The sequence below is a fragment of the Ranitomeya variabilis genome, chromosome 2 (assembly GCF_051348905.1).
Source record: "Ranitomeya variabilis isolate aRanVar5 chromosome 2, aRanVar5.hap1, whole genome shotgun sequence".
Classification (NCBI taxonomy): Eukaryota; Metazoa; Chordata; class Amphibia; order Anura; family Dendrobatidae; genus Ranitomeya; species Ranitomeya variabilis.
This window is the reverse complement of record NC_135233.1, coordinates 218,660,180-218,687,445: the sequence shown is the minus strand read 5'-3', so window position 1 is coordinate 218,687,445 and position 27,266 is coordinate 218,660,180. Positions and strand designations below refer to the sequence as shown.

At 42.0% G+C, this 27,266-nt stretch overlaps 1 protein-coding gene across 4 annotated transcripts in view; it reads left to right on the top strand.

Annotated features, from left to right (window-relative positions):
- Window positions 1–1,196: 1,196 nt before the first annotated feature.
- The window catches only part of L1CAM (L1 cell adhesion molecule), a 224,327-nt gene continuing 198,257 nt past the window's right edge, over window positions 1,197–27,266 (top strand). For all 4 annotated transcript variants that reach the window (XM_077283642.1, XM_077283640.1, XM_077283639.1 and 1 more), the window contains exon 1: window positions 1,197–1,374. The gene's annotated coding sequence lies outside the window, so the exon portion shown is untranslated. The remainder of the gene's footprint in view (window positions 1,375–27,266) is intronic.

Sequence of the window (27,266 nt, the reverse complement as noted above, 5' to 3'; positions counted from 1 at the left end):
TCACCTGCGTGAGCACTGTACTCTGCTTAGCCAGGCGCACGGCACTCTACACACCCACTGTCTCACTGGAGCGTTCACGCAAGTTCTGCTGAGGCACATCTCCACACTGCCTCTGTAACTGCGGAGTGCACCGCACACCTCCCTATGCTCTTCCCACGCTTCCTGTACACTACCCAACTTAGCCACGCCCCCTCTACCGGGGTCATGGGACCTGTCCGGTCCCCCATTCTTTCTCCCCGGCAACACTGGACGCAGCCTCGACAGTTCCGGACCCGCCATGACGTAGATTCCCACAGGCCGGTCTTCCTCCTTACACATGTACAGGGTACATAGTTACAGTAGTAACTGAATGTTTGCATTGCCAAAAGAAAGCCTACTCAAAAGTCACTTAGGGACCACTGTTCCCCTTGTGGACAATGTCAGTATTCATAGGTAAACGTAAAGGTCAGGCAATGCTATCTGGGAAAAAATTAAGCAAATTAGCTCATGGACGAAGAATACTCTACAGGTCAATGTCCAACTGATTAATAAGCGTTGCTACATGACTTATAGGGTGGTTACCTCCAAAGGAGGCACCAAAGAGCAAGCAAAGGAGAACACATTTGCATACTTATTCTAACTAGAACCCCCCTTTAAGTACATTTTTTGGTTATTAATCTGTAGTAATACCGTATATTTCTACCTTCCTTCTAACAAGATATTAAGTTTTAGGAATAGGTCTTCGCTGGACGTCCATCTCTTGACCACTACACATCCCTTGAACCTCAATGGCCCCAATGCAAAATCTCCACCAGGGTCCTCAATCATCACGAGTCTTTAATAGTACCGAACTTCTGATATGGACCAAAGAGACCTTTCGGGCCGCCCTAGTGAGTGAAGGTTATGAGCGGAGCACTACCTGGGCCATAAATTATGCACATAATCAGATACACATTGTCTTTTTTTTATGTATCGCCAAACCATCAGAGTGGAGCTTGTGATATCAGATCAACCACTAAATAATGAATGGAGTCATTAGCCAAATGTATCGAAGCTTGGACCATTACCCAACCTTCTACGCCTCCCCGCTCTCACATACGCTGACCATCTTGGCAGCAGGTATATAGGATGGTGGATGTTCTGCCAGATGTTTTTTTTTTAGGATGTGAGTGATTTGTACTGTGAGATTCCCAGTCTGTACCCTGCAGCATCAGAGAGAGGAGGAGCAGAGCGTCCAGGCTCGGTGGATGATATCACTGTGTAGCTCTCTGCTCCTCTCAAATCCACAGCTGCAATCCTGCTGCTCCCCTCGCCTCTATTCGAAAGGCAAGCACACCCAGAACGAGGAGGGGAGGCACACGCCGCTGACATCCCTTTTGTTCCTTCTCCTACCAGGTAGGCTGTGATGCACTGAGTGGCATCCACATCCGTACGCCATTCGATGCGGTGTATGGGATCACGGCGGGGGAGACATGTCAGCGAATGAACCTGCTCGCTCTCATTTGCATGCTATTGCATTGTTTGCTTCCTTCAATGTCTCTTCGTTGGAAGCGATGAGGTACAATACGTTTCTCCCTTAGGGTTGCACAATGTAACGGTACAGTGCGTGCAAGATCCGAAAAATGGTATATGTACCCCTATAGAGGATAGCAATGTACAGAGGCGCCACTTCATATTACAGTATCTCCACCTATCCATGGATGTGTCTATATGGGCGTGTGTGTATGGCGACAATGTATGTCACATATGTATTATGGGGAGGCCAATAGATAAGAATTATCTCTGCAGATCCCCATCATTTTGGCCTCTTCAACCATTTTTATACAACCTGAGATTTATTTATTTTATTTATTTATTTACATAATATCGGATTGAATATTTTATAGAATGTCATTGTATCGTTTCAATTTTAATCTATAGAACGTATATATAAATGCTGATTAAAAAAAAAAAGGAAAAAGTCAGATTGTACAAAAATGGTGAAGGGACCGATGTATGACGTCAGCAGATGCTTACAGAGTTGGGGGATGGGATTAAGTTTTCTCCAGTGGGATGTGAAAGATAACAGTGGACCCCATTCATAAATGTGTACCGGAGGGCTCTCCTCAATCATCCAATTAACCCCATCGTTTCTTACGAAGCACAGGAACCACTAGGAATCCTACGTGACGAGGCTCCCTATCGATTCTTGCAGCCTCATGTTTTAGGCATTCTATAGGGGGCTTATTGAGTTGTATAGGTGGGGATTGGACAGCTGGCCGCTCCTGGTGAGACAGGACTGAGGTATTCTCAAGGTTACGTATTGTTACTGAAAGCTGGGCACAGGGAGGAACTTGCGGTACAGAAGGGAGCGGGGCTGGGCAGTTGCCTTCACCGTCCTTACTTGACCAGGTAAGGTTGGTGGTCCCCAAGTGACCACCAGCTCGTCTACTAGTGGATAGATCTGGTTTTCCACAGCAGCTTTCCTCATCTATAAACCAGAAAGTAAAAAGTTTTAGGTTCAGAATTTACCAAAATCACAGAAAACAGGAGCAAGAAATGTGTCACTGTAATACCATGGAAGCAAAATAGCAAGCAATAGCCACAATTTAGTTACCGCCGGGCGTGAGGTGGTGACGTCACGTCCATGATTTACGTGACTGCTGCAGCCAATCACAGGCATCAGTGGGGATGCATGCATGCACAGCACATGACCGCTGTGGCCAGTGATCGGCTGCAGCACTCACATTCATGATAGACGGGATGTCATTATAAGGCTGGCAGGAACCATGGGAGTGGCAGGGCATCACATAGGCGAGTAATGGTTATTTTATCATTCTTACATATTTCCTGCTCTCAGGCCATTTTTAAAAATTCCAGAAAATCCTTTACATTTTTTGGGTGATTTATTTGGTTGTCACTTTTGAGATAGGAAAGGTGTTATAAAGATTGTAGCTTTCAAGATGGAAACAGGATCTATCTATCTATCTATCTATCTATCTATCTATCTATCTATCTATCTATTGTATCTATATATCTATTATCTATCTATCTATTATTTATCATCTATCTATCTATCTATCTATCTATCTATCTATCTATCTATCTATCTATCTATCTATCTATCCATTATCTGTCTATTATCTATCTATTATCTATATATCTATTATATTATCTATATCTATTATCTATCTATCTATTATCTATCTATCTATCTATTATCTATCTATCTATTATATTATCTATATATTATCTATCTATCATCTATCTACTATTTATTATCTTAGAAAATCTATCATTTATCTATTAATTATTATCTATCATCTATCTATCTATTTATCTATTATCTATCTATCTATCTATCTATCTATCTATCTATCTATCTATCTATCTATCCATCTATCTATCATCTATCAATCTATTATCTATTATCTATCTATTATCTATCTATTATATTATCCATCTATTATCTATCTAACATCTATCTATCTATCTATCTATCTATCTATCTATATATCTATCTATCATCTATCTATTATCTATCTATTATCTTTCTATCTATCATCTATCTATTAATAATTATCTATCATCTATCTATTTATCTATTACCTATCTATCATCTATCTATCATCTATCTATCTATCTATCTATCTTTCTATCTATTATATATCTATCTATTATCTATTTATGTATCTATCTATCCATCTATCTATCTATCAGATATCCATCTATTATCTATCATCGATCTATCTATCTATCTATCTATCTATCTATCTATCTATCTATCTATCTATCTATCTATCTATCTATGTGCAACGTTTCAGTCTAGGATGTGGACCTTTCTCAAGCTTGAGAAAGGTCCACATCCTGGACTGAAACGTTGCACATGGGCCAATAAACCACTTTTATTTTTTCTATTGAAGTGCTGCCTTCATTTTTCTGGACAATAGCATGAGGTTTGGTATATACCTGGAAGGATTTTTTGCACCCTTTGTTTTCTTTTGGTGCTGCTTTTTGTTTTCTTTTTCTATATCTATCTATCTATCTATCTATCTATCTATCTATCTATCTATCTATCTATCTATCTATGGTAAGTGGGCAGAGTTGTCGGTGTCCATCTTTGCACAGTAATCTCAGTGTCAGGATGGATGTCTTCTACTCATTATGGATGCTGCTTTCCATTTCTCCAAGGCTTATGATCAATAACTGTGTCACTCTCTGGGTACACACTTCAGATAGGACTTTTCTTCTTTAACCACATGAGGGCACAGATTGTACATTGTGCATGGGGATCTGGGTGTCAGGCTGCAGCTGGGGGTGGGTGGGAGAGAGACGCGATAACTGTTGCTTGAGCCAAATACGTGCTTTAGTCTATTTTTACATGGATGCTGATAATTATTGCTAAGTAGGATTTACCCTTAAAGGGAACATGACAGTGTGGAGAAGAGCATGATTTAGAGCAGAATGAGCTGAGCAGATTGATGTATAGTTTTGTGAGAAAAGCTTCAGCACAACATGTAAATTGACTGATCTAAATTCTGGTCTGAGGAGTCCGGTGGGCGGTGCTAACCTCCTACTAGACTCCTCTAAGAGCAAAAAGAGCAGAGCTTTAGAGCATGAAAAGACAAGTAATACAGAATATTTTCGCATAAAACTATATATCAATCTTCTCGTCTCCTCCTGCTCTATAACATGCAGTATTCAGAATGGACATTTTAATTTGACAATTTAAAAAAAGCTAATTTATCAAAATATTTGGTCTGATGTTGTTGAAGGCCAGCTTCTTTGATCTCATGGTTGGAATTAGCTTACACAGACTTATTTTGAGACCCAAGATGTTTCTGTAACGTAACCCAAATGGATGGATGAGGGTGCGTATGTCTACGTATCTTCTGTGCATGGTCAGATCTCTGCGGTGGAGCATCCTTCTGTTGACTCGAAATGTCTTCCAGTCAGAGGCGTTCTGTATAATGAGCGAGTCTTGATGTTTTGTTACCAAGGAGATGGGAAACCTGATTACTGGGACAGGGAATTGGGAAATGGGTGGAGAGAGATCATGTAAGATTGCTGCCAATACAAAGACTTGCTCTGTAATCTGGCCGCTCTCACTATCTGCGTGATGCTACCCAGAAGATGAGCCGGATGCTGATGCCAATGATTTTATTAAATTAATGAAGTCCACACAAATTATCTCTGTTTCTGCTGTGGGAAGTAAGGCTCTGTTCACATTTCTGTTTGTAATTAATCCGGTAGTAAAAAAAAAAAAAGAGGGATCAAAGACGAATGCAGCTTTTGGTTTCCGTTCTGCACCCCTTTTTGTTCCAGGTTCTTATAAGCGGTATCTCTGAGCCTCTCTAGTATCCTGGGCTCAAATGGATGACTATCCATTACCATCCTTTTCTCATAGACTTGAATGTAAAAAAAAAAACTGATCCAGCAGCTATCCATACATTGGGCCAGATGTAAAGGTTGTGTTTTGATCTGGCTAAAAAATGGCTAGCCGCTGAATTATAATCAGACTGAAAAGATTTTAGGACATGTTCGTCCCCCATGGATGGATCTGTTTTTTATTATGCCAAAATGGATCCAAAAAAACAGAAATGAGTACGGAGCATATGAGAATAGCCTAAAATAGCTTTAGAGGTTTACTATATGGTTTCATTTAGCAGCATATCCCAGCTAGTGATGAGCGAGTGATCGCTACTTCAGTTTGCATTGGGTGCTCGGGTACACACTGAGTATGGCGGGTGCCTGAGCAACATGATCGAGTCGCCACCCTGCATGTTTCGCAGTTGTTAGACAGCCAACAAACATGTGGGGACAGCCTGCTTTCCACCTTTATTGGCTGTCTAACAACTGCAAAACATATGTGGTGGGGACTTAAGCATGCCGGTGTGTAGCCGAGCACCCCAGGCACCCCAGACACTTCAGTAGTGAGCACTTTCGCTCATCACTAGTCACGACATATTAGTAGTAGATTAACTTCTCACCCCAAGCATACCTACTACATCAACTTCATCATCCTTAAAGGGATCAATTCAACTCTGCTACATCTTTGGTAAATGGAGATCTTCCATTGGCCGTGGTATACTATATGTGATAATCTATCCCTAGGATATGCCACATTTAGGTGAACAGTGACATTTTGACTACCGGTACCATCAGGGATCATGGGAATGAAAGCACCATAGGTGCTGTTATAATGGGGCGCATCGGGGTTATGGTGCCTAAGGGTTTCCATAGCTATCGTACTAATAATGGTTTGCTTGATCATTCATCCGCCAGTTATCTCCCCCATAGTCCTCCATATACAGGAGTGTTCCTGTGTCCTCTACATTAAAGCCACGGCCAGAGTTCATATTTTTTTGAGAAAACTAAAATATCAGACATGCTGGATCCTTATCTCTTCCTACATCATCAGTCTGGGTACAGTCGGAAGGCCACCATACACATTAGACTGTCAGCTGAGCCGGCCGATATTGATGGGTTTGGCCAACATATGGGGGCATTAAGGGGGACCAAAGAGCTCTTTACCACATAAGAAGACATCAGTATTATACAGTTGCCGCTGATCAAGTCACTGCTTTCACTTTATCACACTCATAACATAATGTCTTCATATGCGACACAGGAGTCTTTGCACCCCCACAAGCGCCAGGACCGGTGTGTGAATACATCCCCTCTAGCCATGGTCCCATTATGTATTCTGCTCTAGAAAATGACATCCAAAATCTGGTTATGAACCAAAACTAAGCTACGTGTTCTCTTTACTCATCTGTTCTGTCAAATGACGCGTCTTAAAAGAGCCTTAAAGAGATTTTCCATAACAGATTATTGAGGATATCGATGTTTTGTTTTATCCATAGTGGCCTGACCCCTGGCTATTATAAGAGTGTAGAAGTAGTGTTTTTCCAGAAACAGCAGCACATCCATTCATCAGGCTAACCAACTTTCAGGATATCTGGGAGGTCTCTGACCACATAAATTCTTAGCCCCTTTTTAAGTCATGCCCATTCCACTCCCCACTACTCTATACCCCATTATTTTCTCCATGGGGCTCTATCTCCATCAGCCCAGGGTCGCGCACACTAAATCTACTGGAGCGTCATCTTCATTTAGGTTTCAACAGCGCTCAGGAAATTGTCATTTCTTCTTGGAGACTGAAAAGTCCCCTTTTTCCAAGAGCCTCTCGGACATCCCACTTTCCTTTGGCAAGCTTGTGGCACATGCAGCTGTGCCTGATATGGCAGCGAAATACCATTCAGCTGAATAGGACTGAACTGTTCACCCAAAGATGTGGTCGAGTAATAGCCCCTTTATGCTACCGATCAGCAGGCGTCCTGTTGGGTCAGACCTCACAGATTAAATGTTCATTGCCTATCTTTAGGATGGGACACCAATATTTAGTCTTGGAAAACTTCTTTAACCCCTATTCTTATTCGCCTGTAACTGAGTGTGAAGAAATATGGCTGTGGACTACAACATTGACTAAAAGATATCAAGCGTTGGGTTATCCTTCCATGTGGCATGTCTCCTACATACTTCAGGATATTTCAATGCAACAAAAATGCAAAAATCAGCACAATATAAATGGCCATTCAGAGTGCAACAAAAGCAATATGGTTCTGAACACCCAAAATTACCAAAAGCCGCAAAGATCTGTTGCTGCTTCAGTTGAGTAGCCCCCTAACTTTCCTCCACGGACCTTTCCACCATCACAGTTCTGCCTCAAATGTGTCTACATAAGTACCTCAACACCTTCACATGGATGAGATAACATTGAATAAATATTGGAAGAAGGCAGGGCCGGACTGGCCATCTGGCAATTCTGGCAAATGTCAGGTGGGCTGGTCCAGTTGTGGGCCGCATTTAATTATTCTATTAACAGAATATAGGCCTATGTGCTTTGAATTGCCAGGGCTGAATTTCACTCCAAGTCCGTCCCAGGGAGAAGATATACACTCACCGGCCACTTTATTAGGTACACCATGCTAGTAACGGGTTGGACCCCCTTTTGCCTTCAGAACTGCCTCAATTCTTCGTGGCATAGATTCAACAAGGTGCTGGAAGCATTCCTCAGAGATTTTGGTCCATATTGACATGATGGCATCACACAGTTGCCGCAGATTTGTCGGCTGCACATCCCAAAGATGCTCCATACAAGGCAGGATGGATCCATGCTTTCATGTTGTTTACGCCAAATTCTGACCCTACCATCCGAATGTTGCAGCAGAAATCGAGACTCATCAGACCAAGCAACGTTTTTCCAATCTTCTACTGTCCAATTTCGATGAGCTTGTACAAATTGTAGCCTCAGTTTCCTGTTCTTAGCTGAAAGGAGTGGTACCCGGTGTGGTCTTCTGCTGCTGTAGCCCATCTGCCTCAAAGTTCGACGCACTGTGCGTTCAGAGATGCTCTTAGGCCTACCTTGGTTGTAACGGGTGGCGATTTGAGTCACTGTTGCCTTTCTATCAGCTCGAACCAGTCTGCCCATTCTCCTCTGACCTCTGGCATCAACAAGGCATTTCCGCCCACAGAACTGCCGCTCACTGGATTTTTTTTCATTTTCGGACCATTCTCTGTAAACCCTAGAGATGGTTGTGCGTGAAAATCCCAGTAGATCAGCAGTTTCTGAAATACTCAGACCAGCCCTTCTGGCACCAACAACCATGCCACGTTCAAAGGCACTCAAATCACCTTTCTTCCCCATACTGATGCTCGGTTTGAACTGCAGGAGATTGTCTTGACCATGTCTACATGCCTAAATGCAGTGAGTTGCCGCCATGTGATTGGCTGATTAGAAATTAAGTGTTAACAAGAAGTTGGACAGGTGTACCTAATAAAGTGGCCGGTGAGTGTATATCTAAAATGCATCCTTGGAAGACAATGTGATAGTTTTTTTTGCCAGAAATTGTAGAAGTTTTTGAATCTTGGATTGTACTCCTGGTGTGCAGGTAGATCTACGAGCCTGAACTCTTAGCTAAGAAGGTCGATTGTATGTAAAATTATTGTAGGAAACAAAGACGTGAACATATTGCATCTATGCTGCAGTCCATAATTTTGAAATCAATATCGGGCAGGCATGCTTACTCAGGCTTTAAGAGACATCGTATGCTTCATCGTAAGTGCCAGATGGTTGAATGATCAGTCAAAAGCCAACAACTCCAGGCTTAAATACGTACATTTATATTCCTTGTCATAACATCTTTGTGTTTTTGTTCTGATGAAGAAGCAGTGTTGCCCTGAAACAAACAAACAAAAATCCGTATTTTCAGCTATTTCTTAAAATTTCTGGTATTGATATGCCCAAGGGTGCACTACTAAAATACAATGGGGCAGATCTATCAATATGCTAGGGAAAGACGTTCTTCATGGTGTATTGCCTATAAACCAACACATGAGACCTCCTTGTATTGAAGACTTTTATAAATTGTGATTTCGAGGATGTGTGGGGACAGTAGCTAAAATGTAATGTGCTTGTATCTTCTTCTCGTTTGGTGGGAGGAATGATTGGAAGCCCCCTATATACATCATGTGGTCTACCAGTCTTGCAGCAATAGGTACATTTGGCTATTACCCTAATGCGTATGGGCAGGTGAAATATCAGCTGTCATGGTAAATGTGGCTTGTCATGTCCCGTGTGTGGTTATTCTAGTAGGCACAGACATGTCAGGGTCTTGCTTTCTAAGGTAACGTGAGTGCCAATCATTAGCCTGAATGATATAGAAGGGAGAGGAGGGAGGAGACAGTAAAGAAATGGCCATCTCATCTTGTATATAGGTAGGTGGTTGGTAAAATTAAAACTTAGTCCAGAATGGATGACTATGGCTGCAGCATCCTTTAGTTACAGAGGTATTCTTTGTAGAGTAATTTCATTGACAAAGACAAGAATATTTCATATGGGGAGAGGAGAAGTGTTAGGAGACAGCCAGGAAGTGTCCATGTACACTTGTATGCAGGTGGGTGACTGCGAGACCAAAACACTCAACTCTATAACTCCAAAATGGTTATAACATCATCATATTACAGGAATAGGTTTTATAAAGTAACATGATTGACAAACATAAGACTGACAGATATGAGGAGGGGAAAAGTGTCAGGAGACAGTAAGGAAAAGTCCATGTACACTTGCATGCAGGTGGGTGACCGGGAGACCAAAACACTCAACTTTATAACTCCAAAATGGATGACTATGGTTGCAACATCCTTAAATTACAGGGATATATATGTTTTGTAGAGTAACATGGTTGACAAACGCACAATTGACAGATATGGGGAGACGAAAAGTGTTAGGAGACAGTAAGGAAGTGTCCATGTACACTTGTATGCAGGTGGGTGACCGGGAAACCAAAAAACTCAACTCTATATATCCAAAATGGCTGTAATATTTTCATATTACAGGGATATGTTTTGTAGAGTAACATGATTGACAAACACAATAATGACCGATATGGGGAGAGGAAAAGTGTTAGGAGACAGTATGGAGGTGTCTATTTATACACGTAGTCAGGTAGGTGACCAAAAGAGCAAGACTCTCAGCTCTATGGCTAAAAAATGGATAGACTATGGTTGCAATATGTTCTAATTGCAGGGATTTTCTTACCTGATTAACAGGAATGACAAATGCAAGACTGAGATATATGGGTAGAGGAGAAGAAGGAGACTACAGGGAAGTGTCTATGTGTACTTGTATGCAGGCGGGTGACCGGGAATCCAAACCATTCAGCTTTGTAACAATTATTGACTATGAGTGAAATATCCTCTAATTACAGTAGGAAGTTGATACTATAATGTAAAAGACATATATAACATAAAACTACAACTCTATAAAATACAACAAATATAGTAAATATATATTTAAGAAATAGGAAATGACTGAATCAACTGCCTTGTCACGCCATGGCATCTTTGACACCACATCGCTGGTGCGAGTCCATCAGTTTCCCTAATTACATCCTGAACTACACATTTATTGGTAACCCAATCTTTGCCGATACCGTAGTACACATGTTACAGACTGCAGAGGTATCATTTACAATACACAGCACTTAATGTAACTAAGATAAAGCTTCTGAGCTTAGTCCTTCCAGCGTGATGGTTGGAGATTGATCAAAGCTGGAGCAATGGTGGGTCCGGGGAAGTGAATGAATGACTTGTAGTCTATGTTGGATCTCTGGGGAGCACCGGCTGCTCACGTTCTGTGATTATTACACAGCTCGGTGCTTCCATGGGGCGGTGGCTCTTGGAAAAGGAGACTCTGTGTTCATGTTCAGCAGCAGGGGGTCTCAGTGAGCAGTTCGAGAGAAGATAAATGGGTCTGGAGGACTATCGGAAGTTCATTTACTCTGTCGCCTTTTTTCGGCCTTCTGAATACAAATTCCTGTACATGAGCAACAGTGTATCTGTGAAGTCGTCATTTACAATAGCAGTTGACTACATATCAGGAGACCATACATTGAGTGCATATTAATAATTAATTTTGAAAAATGCGGTGGCATCTGTCATAGTACCACCCATAAGGTCCTATCTTAATGGGGTTGTTCAGGTTTGGCACAAAAGTCTGCAGTCATTCTATGTGACTACAGACTTGTGAACCCTCACAACACGCACAATGCGCGCTGTCAGGATTTTCTGGTGACAGCGTTGAGACCAGGTGGACATGAGACTACAAGTTTGCAACATGCATACATCCAGCCACATTTTGACTTGATGTGCCTAACCGCCATCAATCCACTTGTATTGACCAACTGAGGCCGCGCACGTCTATGTTGAACGTGGCCAGGAGTATCCCTTCGCTACCATCAGAGAATCCTGACATGGTGCACTGTGCGCCCTGTGAGTATTCACAAATCTGCAGTTAGACAGAATGACTGCAGACTTTTGTGCCAAACCTGGACAACCAGGCAAGAACTGCACGCTTGCAAGATCTTTGCTATAGAGTATGTAAGTGCTGCTCTGAAGATGCCTGGATCTGACCAGACTCTGGGCATGGAGTGCATCCAGTTTGGACCAGCAGCACAAGCATGCCAATCTGTCAATTATTCAGAGGCACAGTGCAAAGTAGGAAGCCAGGAGCCAGGGGAGCAGTGCGCTCCTGCAGATGGAAGATGAGAACAAACCTCAAATGGTCCTTAAATGTAAAATTTATTTGAATTCTTTTTTTGCGTGTTGCAATTTAAGATAAGGGGCTTGCATTTCTCCCCGTTTCTTCTTATAATTGGAAACACAGAATTTTTTGTGATTCTACATCACCCACAGAAATGGGGAGAAGTCTGAACTCAGATCTCCAGCCCCATAGGTGTTACATGGATGTGATATTAGAAATGTCATCATTGCTTGAGACCCCATTAGAAGCCCCAACAATACCTATGACAAAGGGGATATGGTGTGATGCTTGGTGAACTTTTTTTTCTAAAAAAAAGTCAAAACTGTGTCTGAAATTAAAGCTGAGCCTCATTTACCTTAATTCTAGTCCTGAGTTGAATCCCATTGATTAGTCAATGATTAAAGCTTATGGTGGAGAACCCCCTTAAAGGGTTTTATGGTTGAAACTAGAAGTTGGCACACCATGAATATCTGTTCTTAAAGAGTTCATATTGACCAAGGGGATATTTTTGGCCAAAGTTACTAATGAGCCAATGCTGTCTAGTTCGTCCTGATGGCCTAAAGGTTACTGGTGGCTTCACTACAGAACCTCAAATAGAGATGCTTTGAGTATGGAGGATGCTGGATTGAGACGGTTTTACTCTCATGTTGGTTGTTCTGTTGCCTTGGGAGAATCTGTAATCATTTACCAGCTCGATGGACCCATAATATGTGCAAATAACTCCTCCGAATAAAGGACAAAGTCTTCACGTGCCAAACATGGGCATGACTTGGTTCCGGCTCGTGTGTAAAGTGAACCTTTCACTACTCCAAAGTTGTCTCTTTTAGTTTATGCTTGTATTTTTCATTAAATAAAAATTCTTAGGCACTAGTGAAGAGCGAATCTGCTGAAATCTGAATTCGGCAGATTCTCTCAAATTTGCACCAAAAATTTGATTTCCATTGAATTTATTAGTCATAAATCCAATGTACATGAACATATGTAAAAAAGGTGAAAAAATTATACTGTCCCATCGGGCGGTTCTGCTCCGGTCTGGTGACCGGTGTGGTCTTCTCTGGGCCATCTTTGGAATCTTCCTGCCATATCCACCACATTCTGGTACTCAGGATCATTGGCAACTTCTGGGCTGGTTAGACTGCAACGTTATGACGTTGCGTGATACATGTCACAATGTCCTGTGACATCATGACATCCCGATTGAATCAGTGCAGAAGACACCAAATATGCCGGGCATTGGAAGAAGCCAAACATGGCACTGGTGACTGTACAAAAGATAGATGAAGGCACGGTGAGAATTATTATTATTTTATTTTTTTTAACCCCATCCTAGAACTTCCTTTTAATCCAGCTCCATCAAAAAAAGTGTTTACTTTGTTGGATTCACATGAATCAAAACACAACAAAAAGTATTCTGGTGAATCGGAATTTTTTTGTGCGAAATTCGAAGTAAATTAACTTTAAAGTTATCATTCTGCATTGTGCTGTTCCTCATGGGTGTTACCATGTTATCAAAGGGGTGTGTCCTTACAGCTCTGGATATGGTCTGCTCTGCATCATAGTGTGCCGTGACACACCCTCAGCAGGTAACACCCAGTTTTCAATGTATTCATAGACTTCTAGGAGGAGAAACAGAGGAATGGAACAATGAGTTATAGGGATAAATGTCCCAGAATTGTTCATTCGCCAAGAATACAAGAATTTACCAAGTCAGACATGTCAGGAGTGCTGAACGATTCTTCTATATATAGTTTTGGGGTGTCTATCTGTCTGACAAAAAATAGAGTTGGATACATCCTTTTTGGAGACTCTGTTTCTATGGCCTAAAACAAAATGTTGGACGAGTATCCACAAGGGCTCGTGTGCATTACCCTGGCATTGGGATCCATTATACCATGAGCATTTGCAGTTTCTAAATGACATAAGAGGTAAAGGGAGTGAGGAAAGTAAAGTAAGAAAATTTGAGAAGTGGCTTTTAAATGCCGTTGTATAAATCCAATCATGTCCCCATTGTATAATGACAGCAGGAATCAATCAGCGGCATTACCCCAGGTGAGAGCGACACTGTGTTGCTAAGCAACAGGAGTCGTGTAGGAAACGCCACTCTCCGCTCTTATTGATTTCTTGGCACAAGAAGAACAGTAAAACCACGTGTGAACACTACTTTTGACCACATAAAACAGGTTTTCCTTGAAAACTGGGATTATGAAAACATCTTAATTACTGTAGTAGCAAAATATTTCTATCTATCTATTCAAAGAAGCTTTATTGGCCGGACTACATATACATTAGTTTTGCCAAAGCAAATGTAGAGTAGGGAATAGGGACTGTAGGGATGATGGATGGGGGCACATCTGGGGTGAGGGCTATTTATTAGGGATGAGCGAGTGTGCTCGTTGATAATCGGGTATCAGGACCCTGTGGTCCGGAACCGGCCCCTTTCCTGGAACCACCAAGGCCCGAACCCAGGCCACAGCCTTCCCTGTTGGGGCTCTTGCGGACTGCGGATGAGAGCCAGGATCCAGGAACTGGTGAGCCGGCAGCGAGGTCTAGGCTGGTCAGAAGAACAAGGAGGTGAGCCAAGGCCAAAGCTGGAGAAATGCTAGCTCACTTTCCTGCCGCAAGGTACCGAGAGTTGACATCCCAGGGGGAGGTTGTTACATACTGTATGACTAGCAGCAGAGATAAGGGTCCATCGAAGAATTTGGCTCCCGTCATCACATCTCGTTCAACCAGAGGAAAGCAGAGACAGAACACTTATCTTGAAGGCTGCAAGAGCAGACGGCTGAAACCATGGTCACGTTCTCAAAATAGAGGGGCAACATTGCGGGTATACAATGGGTGTGATCCCAGAAAGAAGGGCGCAGGACGAACCCTTCTTGAGGCATGAGGGGGCCTGGGAGAGGCTCCTTGAGGTGGCTCAAGATGAGGCTAATACCACCCCCAGAGATCAGACTGTTCTTGGGGTTTCCCACCTCCTATGCGGGAGCAGGCAATGGTGCAGGTGATACAGAGGGCTGTCGCCCATTTCTACATGTCGGGGGCTCCAGTACTACCAAAAGCCGGGTCACTTACAGCACAGGATCCTGGGAATCGGGCTCCAGAAAGCAGGTAGAGGCAGTCCCCTCAGCCTCCCAAGGAAGGAGAACCGGACACCTGAAAAGGATTACTGTATTACCTCCCTTATAATTTGTTCCTGACTTTGAACTTTGTGCAAAGCCTTTATCTTTATGAGTGTAGGAATGCAGCAACTGCACTTTAAAATTCTTTGAATGAGTCCCACCAGTTACTTGCTTTCTGGGGTCTATGGATGACTGGATGACCGTCCTTATCATTTTCTGATGATTTTACACCTTGTGCCAAGCTTTTATGAGTGTAGGAGTACAGCAACTACACTTAAAAAATATTTGCATGAGGCCCGCCAGTTGTTTCCTTTCAGGGGTCTATGGTTGACTGTATGACTCTGCTTTATAATTTTTTCCTGGCTTTGAACTTTCTGCAAAACCTTTATGAATGTAGGAATAAAGCACTACACTTTAAAAAATATTTGAATGAGGCTCGCCAGTTGTTTCCTTTCTGGGGTCTGTGGATGACTGGATGACCCTCCTTATAATTTTTTTTTTGGATTTCCACTTTCTGTAAAGCCTTTATGAGTGTACGAGAACATCAACCAATCTTTCAAAATATTTACATTCAAAACATATATCTGGATTCAATTACTCTTACATACAGTATTAATTTCTTTGAGGTACTTTTCTGTGTTATATAACACTCCAAATAAGCATTGAAAAATTTGTCTGAATTCAGTTAGTGATCCATAGAGCATTATGTGTTTTCTGTGACATTAGGGTGGTATATAACAGTCCCAAAAAACATTTAAAAATTTGTCTGGATTCAATTAGTCATCCATAGAGTTTTAGATGCTTTTTGTGACATTAGGGTGGTATACAACACTCTAAAAAAGCATTGAAAATTTTGTCTGGATTAAGTTAGTCATCCATCCACTGTTAGGTGCTTTTTGTTAAAATTTGGTGGTACATAACGCACCAAACAAGTGTTGAAAATTTAATCTGGATTCAATTTGTCATCCATAGAGTATTTGGTGCTTTCTGTGAAATTTTGCTGGTACATAACACTCCAAAAAAAGCCTTGAAAAATGTGTTAGATATCCATAGAGTATTACATGCTTTGTGTTAAATTTTGATGGTATATAACACTCTAAAAAAGCATTGAAAAATTTGTCTAGATTCAATTTGTCATCCATACAGTTTTAGGTGCTTCCTGTTAAATTTTGGTGGTATATAACACTCCAAAAAAGAGTTGAAAAATGTGTCTTAATTCAATTTGTCATCCATAGAGTATTTGGTGCGTACTATTACATTTTAGTGGTATATAACACTACAAAAAAGTGTTGAAAAATTTGACTGGATTAATGTCATCCATACAGTATCAAGTGCTTTCTGTGACATTAGTGTGGTATATAATACTCCAAAAAAGCATTGAAAAATATGTCTGGATTCAATTAGTCCTCCATAGAGTATTAGGTGCTTTCTGTTACATTTTGGTGGTATATAATACTCCTAAACAAGCGTTGAAAAATTTGTCTGGATTCAATAGCTCATCCAGACAGCATTACATGCTTTGTGTTAAATTTCAGTTGAAAATAAAACAAGAAAAAAAACCAAGGTTTCTATGGATTCAATTATTCATCCCTACAGTTTAACATGGTTCCTGTTGCATTATGGTCATATATAAAACAAAAAAAGTTCCAAAATTTGTTATGGATTCAATTAGTCATCCATACAGTTTACACTCAATCCAATTGGTAATTCAGCTCAGGCAGTCTCTTCAAAACTTTCACATTTTATTAGAAAAATTATTTAAAATAAGTAATCTATTCAGCATAGAAGTCACAAGCCCCCAATGTGGGAGGAGTTCTATGGACAGACACATTTCTAACCTAGCAGTTCTTAATCCTTGCATACCATCCTGGACAAAAAAACAACCTTATATACCAAATCCTATCACAGCCATGTGATTGTTACCACATAATCACTAATAGTATTCTTCATCTGTTGAGAAATATGCATTATTTAGTTAACTCATTATATAAGCTAAATACATTTTCTTTTATAAAACACACATATACACGATAGACATCAAAAACAAAAACAAAACAAAAAAATAAAGGCTGCAATAAATTTAGAAATGTATGCATAAATGATGTCAAATCCTTTTTGATATTCATCCTAAAGGTGCTCTCGTTTGCATCATATAGATCCACCACCATTCCCTATTTAAAAGTTTTCTATGGTGGTCACCTCCTCTACATGGTTTAAAAACCTTTTCTAATCTGATAACCCTCCACATAAGTGGTGTCCCCATTATGGTGTAATGAAAAATGTCTTGAAGCCACTGAGCATTTCTCCATCTTAATATTAGCTGCATTAGATAGATGGCATCTAATCCTGACCTTTAATTGATTAGTGGTACATCCCACATACTGGATTTTACAAATTAAATATACTACATAAGTGGTGTTGCAATTTATAAATTTCTTAACTTTATATGATTTATTGGTAATCGTGGAGGAGAATTCCCTAGTATTCTCGACATATGGACATCGCACTTGTATTTGTTGCAATCATGTCAAGAATACTAGGGAATCACTTATTCCTCTGCAACCTTCAGCTATTGGGCCTCAAAGCTGGATACCTGGCATGAGCTGTCCCTCTATACCTTGGAGATGTTGTGTTGCTGAGTAAGTGGATTTTAAGTGTCAAAACCGACAGGCGTTTTCGCCTGTCAACAGAAAATGCTGACAGGCTCACTCTAATAAAAATGAACAAAGCCTGGATTAGCCCCAACTTTTCCATACCAGCAGATGACAGCAACACATAAAGTGTTTTTAATCTTCAATATTTGAATGAAACCTGACAGTTGTTGACTCAAAGAGTGTATGGATGACCCTGCTTATAATTTTTTCCTGGTTTGCACTGCGTGCAAAGCCTTTATGAGTGAAGGAGTACACAACAATACTCTGTTCAGAATATTTGAATGAAGTACTACAGTTGGTGCTTTCAAGGGTCTATGGATGACCCTGCTTGTAATTTTTGGCAGGCTTTCCACTGTGCAGAACTTTTATGAGGATAGGAGTACCACAACTATACTTTGTTCATAATATTTGAATGAGGCAAAAAAGTTGGTGCCTTGAAGGGTGTATGGATGACCCTGCTTGTAATTTTTGGCAGGCTTTGTACATAGTGCATAGCCTTTATGAGTCTAGGGGTACCACTACATGGCAATTTGAACAGAATGTGTATGAGACACTCCTTTATGTTTAATACAGGGTGTATCATTTTGGCAGTATTTACTTCCTTCATAAATTTAACTGAAATTTCCATTTTTTTTAATAAACAATTAAATTTTGGTTTACTTAAATTCTAATTTTTTAAACATCCTTCTTAAATGTTGCCTTATTATCATTATACAGGAAAAAATGTTTCTTAACATTTTTTTTCCTGCGAGCTCCAATTACTCGATTTTGAATGTTTTATTGTCAGTCCTTAAAGTGGAGTAAAAGTGTGACCCTATTGTTCTCAGAAGAGATCTGGGAGTTAGAGATGCTTCCAAGGGTCTTCCTCATGCTGTGCTCCTTCTATTCAGCACTTTTTCCATCCAGTTGAATATTTTTACTGCCCCCCAGACCTCCTTGTAGGGTCTGCTGGAAAAATGCTGGGATTTTCCATTGACTCCCATTACACTCATTACCTTAGCGTACTCTGTATGAATAAACCTATAGTAAATCCTCGGATGGTTCCTGAATCTTCCGACCACCGTCATTCTTCTTTTACTAGATTACCTGTAAGATACATTGGCTTTTGTATGTTTTTCTTTTTAGCAGAAAACATAAAATTGCTTTTATCTGTGACCTCCGCGCCTCTTCTGTCAATGCAATTTACCCATCGCATATGTCAGAACGTCTATAAAGCGGCTCATTTATTCATAATGGAGGTTCATGCTCGTCGTTATGTTTGCTGGACAAGACATTATCCAATTATTGCTGTGTCCGTATGCGATATGCCTTTTATGTGACATTTTAAATGGCAATTGCACATCAAATAGAAGAATCATCTATTATGATTTCATCAATATATATTAGAAATATAAATAATATTAAACCATTATATCTTAGTTATTTAAAGGAGTTGTCTGGGTCAGAAAATCAGATTTCAGTCACTATAGGAGGGAGTCCCAGCTATCAGCCATGGGAAGGAGCACCCAGCACAGCTGTACAATCCACAGACAGATCACTAATGTCAGTGAGAATTGTGCAATACTCCATTTCACCTCTGGAGGCACTGCAGGGAAATAAGAATCTTGATGATCAACTCCCCCCATTCCCACTCCAAACTTCCCACAAGATCACAGCTGATCGCTGGAGGTTTTTAAGCAGCTGTTAAAAAAAATGATGAAAAGTAGGAACTCTTTCATAAAAGAAGTGATAATATATTATTTTTATCAATTGCCAAAATGCAAAGTGAGTGAAGAAAAGTGAAATCTAAATCCCATCAATATTTGATGATCGCCCTTTGCCTTCACCAATTTGTCTCGGCACTTGTACTTGCACATAGTTTTTGAAGGAACTAAGCAGGAGATTGTTCCAAACATCTTGGAGAACTGACCACAGATCTTCTGTGGATGTCACTTGTGTAAATCCTTCTGTGTCTCCATGTGATCCCACACAGACTTGATGACGTGAGCTCAGGGATCCATGGGGCCCTGATCATTACTTTCCGGACTCCTTGTACTTAATGACATTGGCTGGATTTTTGGGGTCTGACTCTTTGTTCTACTGTAGAATATATTTAAGGCGAATCACACGCCTCCCTGATGATATTATATGATGGATAAGTATCTGCCTGGACTTCTTAGCATTGAGGACATCATTAATCCTGACCAAATCTCCAACTCCATTTGCTAAAATGCAACCCCAAGCTTGCAGGACCATCTTCACTGCTCCTGCAGACTCTCATTATTGTGCCGCTCTCCAGCCCTTCAGCAAACCAACTACCTTCTGTTACAGCCAAATATTTGACATTTTGACTCATTGGTCCATAGCATCTGCAGCAGTTTTTCTGCACCCCAATTCCTATGATTTGTGCATACGTAGTTAGGTCTCTTGGTCTTGTTTCCATGTTGAAGGTATGGTTTTTGGCCACAATTCTTCCATGAAGATCACTTTTCTGAACACTAAATGGGCGTAACTGGGTCCCAGTGGTTACTGCCAGTTCTGAGTTGATGGCACTGCTGGACATCTTCCAATTTTGAAGGTAAGTAAACATGATGTGTCCTTCATCTGCTGCACTAAGGGTACCGTCACACAGTGGCATTTTCATCGCTACGACGGCACGATTCGTGACGTTCTAGCGATATAGTTACGATCTCGCAGTGTCTGACACGCAGCAGCGATCAGGGACCCTGCTGAGAATCGTACGTCGTAGCAGATCGTTTGAAACTTTCTTTTGTCGCTGGATCTCCCGCTGTCATCGCTGGATCGTTGTGTGTGACAGCGATCCAGCGATGCGTTCGCTGGTAACCAGGGTAAACATCGGGTTACTAAGCGCAGGGCCGCGCTTAGTAACCCGATGTTTACCGTGGTTACCAGCGTAAAAGTAAAAAAAAAAAACAGTACATACTCACCATCTGATGTCCGTCAGGTCCCTTGCCGTCTGCTTCCCGCTCTGACTGACTGCCGGCCGGAAAGTGAGAGCAGATCACAGCGGTGACGTCACCGCTGCACTCTGCTCTCACTGTACGGCGGCACTCAGTCAGAGCAGGAAGCAGACGGCTAGGGACCTGACGGACATCAGATGGTGAGTATGTACGGTTTGTTTTTTTTTACATTTACGCTGGTAACCAGGGTAAACATCGGGTTACTAAGCGCGGCCCTGCGTTTAGTAACCCGATGTTTACCCTGGTTACCAGCGAACCTCGGCATCGTTGGTTGCTAGAGAGCGGTCTGTGTGACAGCTCCCCAGCGACCACACAACGACTTACCAACGATCACGGCCAGGTCGTATCGCAGGTCGTGATCGTTGGTAAATCGTATAGTGAGACGGTACCCTAAGTTTCCTTGGCCGACCATTGCATCTACGGTCCTCAACGTTGACCATTCTTAGTGCTTCTTTTAAAGAGCTTGAAGAGCAGATCTTGGAATCCCAGTCTTTGCCACAAAGAGACCTTGCTGATGCCATATAACTACCTTGTGTCTTGTTGCAGTGCTTAGATTTGCCAGGGTGTATGACCCATGACATAAAACTGCCTACTTTGTAGAAGAGATTGGCTGTCCCTCACCCAATTTGAAGCCTCCTACACAGCTGTTTCTCTTTTAATTCAGTTGTTCTAGTCATCTACTCTATCTATATCCCAGTCTTTATGTCTTCCTCTCATCTATTATTCCAGGTGAACTCAGGGGCTTGATTAAAGTAATACTATATACAAGACAACAAGTAGAGAGAAGGGGGGGGGGACATAAAGTCAGGGAGAGTGTTGGTATGTATTAAAGGGGTTTTCCTCTATAGACACATATCCTCTTCCTTATCTCTTATTTCTGTGCAGCTCAACTAATCCCCCCTTGCAGTCGCAGAACATTAATTACATTAAAGGGGAGGTTCTGGATCAATACAGTATCGGATAGCCCTAAACATGGTATTTGTGTGATCATTTACAGTATTCAACACATCCCTGGAAGACGTAGAAACTATTTTCCACTCGATTGATTCCCTTTAATCGATTACCTCCACCACAATGGACGGTCCCTATGATACATAGAAGAATTTATTGCAATAAGTGCATTTTCACTGGTTTTCTAGATAGTGGTAATATTATTGATGTAGCAGATCTGAGTGTGCAAAACAGATCAATATATAAGGTTTTGAGATACCCGATGTGACCAGACTTGGTTTATATATGATGGCCACCATCATTTAACCTTCATAGTAGTACCCGTGTTTGTGGTTGACCGCTACCTTTACGGCTGATATATGTGACTTTTCTACAAGCTCATCACTAGAACTGAGCGTCTATTCCTGCCACTGTTTTAGGCATCTTGTTTCCCTGCCCTTGCTCCAGGGTATACGACCTTAGTTTTCTCCAGATTCTCACCAAACACATCCATTGTTCTATTATTGCAGATGTTAAGGCCAGGGGGCAGCTAACTTAATTTGGAAGAGGTTAGGCTGCATCCATGTTCTACATGCTTGCCTCTGTTTTTTAAAGAGTTAATTTAATTCCGTCTTTAATTATTTCGGAAGTCCGGTGAGTCCGGCAGTCACTTTCTTGCCTGTGAACACTTCGCTCTCTGGTGAGGCTGCGGGAACAGTTTGTAATGGAAGCATCAAGAGGACATTGACTGCCGGCAGATTTGTTTTTGCCTTCAGTTCCCAATTAGGAAAATGTTTGTTTCTTTTCTAAATATTTAGAATTTTTATAATAATTTAAATAAGATTTGCAAAGTTGAGCTCCCCCTGTCTGCGATATTCTGGTGGGAAAATAAAGGCAATGAAATTCTACAGTATGGAGAACATAACTGGATGTACATCTACTCATCAATGGAGGAGAGCGCACACATCGTGGTGGTGGTGGCGGTGCATTTATTGACATGGTTTTCTTAAGGCCAAATTTATAGGTTTGCGGTTTGGAATGGATGCCATGCAGAAGAAGCAGGTATGGCATCTGTGTGCCTTCTATGAAATCTATGAGTTTGGTCCACGAAACTCGGACATGTCCCCACCTTCTTGGAAGACCGTAGACTATCATCTGTGATATCTGATAAAAAGTGAAAGGCACACTGTGTGAAACATGGAGGTGTGAATGAGCCCCTAATGACAGACTGCCTCAATGTGTAAAACCTAATCTACCATGTTCCATTATTTGAGCAGGCACAATCATGTGAGTGCACACAATTGTGTAAGCCTGCTGTGACACCGGTACCGATGCTTTTCTCCTCGACTCCAGCTTCGCAGAGTGACCATTCTTGGGATTTGAGGCTCTGGCCAGTGCAGAAGCAATAGGGCTAATGTTATTAGTTTTGGGTTTCTTCCTGCTGTCAGCACTGGGTGGGGGCTGCTCTTTACAGAAAACACCTGAGAGTCAGTTTCCACTGCCAGTCAATGTTGTTGCTACCTGGTTTTACATGTGCTCTGTCCATCTGTTCTTTCACCCTGAGTTATCCTGTTCTCTGACATCGGCTAGTTTACTGAGATTGACAATTTTGTGCCTCCTGTCCCAGCTACCCGACTATTTTTCTTGCCATCTTGCACCACTGAACAGCAGTTGACTCCGTGGCCCTAGCCAAGGGAACCCCAGTGTAAGTCCAGATCTATGTTCAGGAGTTAAAGGGTAAAGTTCAGGGCAACCCCTGTGTTCCGAAAAATGGCGTAGTTAGTATGAAACCTGTTCATGGTAGCCATTTTGGAGATGCCACGTGACCATGGACAATGTTCTTGTGACACATGCATGTGTGCAGGTACAAACATGTGAGCACACCCAATTATGTAGGCAGGCGCAATCATGTGAGCAGGCACAATTATGTAAGTACGTACAGTTATGGGAGAGTGTGCAATCAAGTGCACGCACAATGAGCACAACCGGTCATGTGAGCAGTCAGTTGACCCTACCCCACCATGCACACATTACTTATGTATGTAAACACATCTCATGAATCATTAATTTAATGAATGATGGAAGATTGCTACAAAAGCTTAAAATTGAAGCTGCTGCTAGAGAGGAAAAAATGGGGTCAGGTCTCTCTTGACTAACCCACATGACACCTGTGCCGACCCTGAAGGATTCTAGAATGGCCCTGATGATATTGTTATTGCTCATATTCCACCTGCCATTTGCCATAAGTTTGTCTTTTTTTCCTGCTTTCCTTGACCTTGGAGAGGTTTTCTTTTGTTCCTGTGTCTATCCTTTCACACTCCTCTTCCCTGTATATAAATCTAGTATTTTTATCCAAATTGGTGTGGTCCTCAAGAAGAGACCCACATAAAGAAGTGGAAGACCACACCCCTTTGACTATCAAGAGGAAAGTAGAGTGTGGACACAATGTATCAGGCTTCTTTTCCATTCTCCTGGTGACTTTTTATTATGTTGGGCGAATTACTTTTTGGACAACAATTCCCCTCCCGACCGCCGCACACATCAGTTTGGCAGAGTGTGCATGTGTTCTGAATAGGGAGAGGGCAGTAAGCCGCAGTCAGATACTTCTGCCATCTTCTAATAAGTTAAGGATTGGACTCCAACAGTGTATTGCTTCTTTCCTCAGATATCTGCCATTAAAGAAAAATGTAGCCTCTCCAGTGTGGTCTTGGACCTTCACAAAGAAAGCAGCCATGATTTTCTAATCTTGGCCAACCCCCCAGCCGATCTCATGTTTTAGTAAATATTTGTTTTTCCTTTATAATCCTGGGGTATCTTTTCCTATCTGTTCCTGCTAGAAATGCAATAATAAACTGACTACTATTGAATAGCATAAATCCTCCCAAATTCTGCACCCCCTATTGACAACGGTAACATCTAATTGACAATTTATTCATACATTTCCAGGAGGAATAACAAAGGGATAACTCGTTGCACAGGTAAAAATACAAAAAAAGACATTCAATCAAGCGGGACCTTTTTAGGGGTTTACGTCTCAATAAACGGATTCTAATTGATTGCATTTTCTTTGACTTTTTTTTTGCTCATTGTTTTTGATTATGGGGCTGTAAGCAGCGAAGTCTGCAGAGGACACAGATTGCAGCCAGTGGAGCGTACTCGCTTGTCCTTTCTAGAAGACTGGACCATTGAGGCTCTGCTGGTGTAACAGAGGGAATGTTAATGGAAGGAGGGGCGAGAGGGACACCAGGCCAGCTCTTGAGTAATTTCGGGAGCAGATGGAAGCCTCAGGGACATAGAAGAAGAAAATTATATTATTATAGTAATCTAATGTACAGGGAAAATTCTAGATAAAGTCACCGTAGACCCCAGCAGATCTAGGCAGACAACCAAATTATTGCCTTTTATTTGCTTTCTGTGACCATTATGTGGCTTATGATGATGAGGGCGTCCAAGCAGAACTTATCTCTGGCTGCCCCTGAGGACCAGCCCCAGCAGCTGGACCATTGGGAATTTTACTGGGGTGACTGGTTGGGTCTATGTAAGGTGACCTCTCCGCTCCTGTTTCATGAACATGTTAAGATAAGGCGGAAAATTGACAGATATTTAGACAAAGGGAACAGGACTTTATAAAGAGGGATGAGGTCAGTTCCCGGAAGATGATAGCAGAGGACTGGGGGGTTGATAAGCAGTAAGGGCTGACTGGGGGGGAGGGGAAAACATTACCAGGTATTTCCGATCATCGTTGAGTCACAAAATTGTAATCTACATGGATTTTATTTACATAATTCTGAAAAGTGAAATAGAAAATTAGGAGACCACCCGAAATGAAATGCAATGGGAAATGGTCATTAGTAGCAAGTCGTAAAAGGAGGGATTGTAGATGGATAGATATATATATGCAGCGTCCCAGAGTCCTGGTCGTTGCAGTACTGTGGCTCCGCCACTATGGGGAGCTACGGTGCGTCCGATGGCACTGAAGGAGTTCATCTGATCAGGTATCACAGACACCAATACATTTCACAGCCGGGCCTCCGGGGGGAGCTAAGGGTGCTATTCATTAGGCCACTCCCCACCATAGTGGGTAAACTGGGGGTCAGGCAGGAAGTTAGATCAGAAAGCTGACTGGATTGGACGAAGCAACACCTAGTGGCAGAGGGTGTTGTGGAGGAAGAGACAGTAGGGTCTCTGTCAGGGGTGGGATCCTGACAGAGGCTTGGCATTGGAAAGAACGTAACGGGTCCGCGCCAGCTCCGGGAAGCGGCGGGGCCCAAGAAAGGACTAGAAGCGAGATAGATTGTGCTGAGTGAGAAACGAGATCAAGCAATAGGAGAATTCCAGTAGGGGTCGTGCTGTAAGACCGGAGCAACACCCTACTGAGGCGCATTACCGGTGGCCGGAACGCCGAGGGAGTATTATAACATTCAGCTTCAAGCAATACTCTAAACAGCGGCAGGACAGTCAGTTTAAGGCGGGCTGTCTAACACATATCACCTATGCAGTCTTGGGAGGCAATTGCGGGAGAGGGGCGTCTCTAGGGTCCCGGAAGAACTCCAGGCCTACCCGACAAACGGGTGCCGTTCTAACTGTAACATCAGGAAGGGACGGACGATTAGAAGAACATCATTTAATCGAGTTGTGAGGGAACTTAAGAAACAGACACAACAGTTGTGGGGTACTTTCCGTAAGCACAGCAGGGAAGGACTACAACACATAGCGCTAAGCAGGAAGGCACCGATTTCCACCTGTGAAGAGAACTCTGGAGGTGCCATTGGACCGGCCGGACTTGCGCAGCTTGGTGAACCGTATTCTGGACTGAGGACTCAGAGATCTCCAGTAAAGAGGTAAAGAGACTGCAACCTGGTGTCCTCGTTATTTACCGCGACCTGCACCCCACAACTGCACCGTTACAACACCACTTATTGCACCGGACGTCTGTTGTGAATTTGGATTCTGGGCTCCCCCGGTGGCTACTGGTGGAATTGAACTGGTGTCTTCATCTTCTCTGTTCACCTGTTCCCATCAAGATGTGGGAGTCGCTATATAACCTTGCTGCTCTGTTAGTTGCTTGCCGGTCATCAATGTTATCAGAAGCCTCTCTGTGCTTGTTCCTGCTCCTAGACAACTACTAGATAAGTTGGACTCTTGTCCATGTTTGTTTTTGCATTTTGTTCCAGTTCACAGCTGTAGTTTCGTTACTGTGTCTGGAAAGCTCTTGTGAACAGGAATTGCCACTCTGGTGTTATGAGTTAATGCCAGAGTTTTAAAGTAATTTCTGGATGGTGTTTTTGATAGGGTTTTCAGCTGACCATGAAAGTGTCCTTTCTGTCTTCTGCTATGTAGTAAGTGGACCTCAAATTTGCTAAACCTATTTTCATACTACGTTTGTTATTTCATCTCAACTCACCGCCAATACATGTGGGGGGCCTCTGTCTCCTTTCGGGGTATTTCTCTAGAGGTGAGCTAGGACTAATATTTTCCTCTGCTAGCTTTATTTAGTCCTCCGGCTGGGCTGGGCATCTAGAATCAACGTAGGCATGCT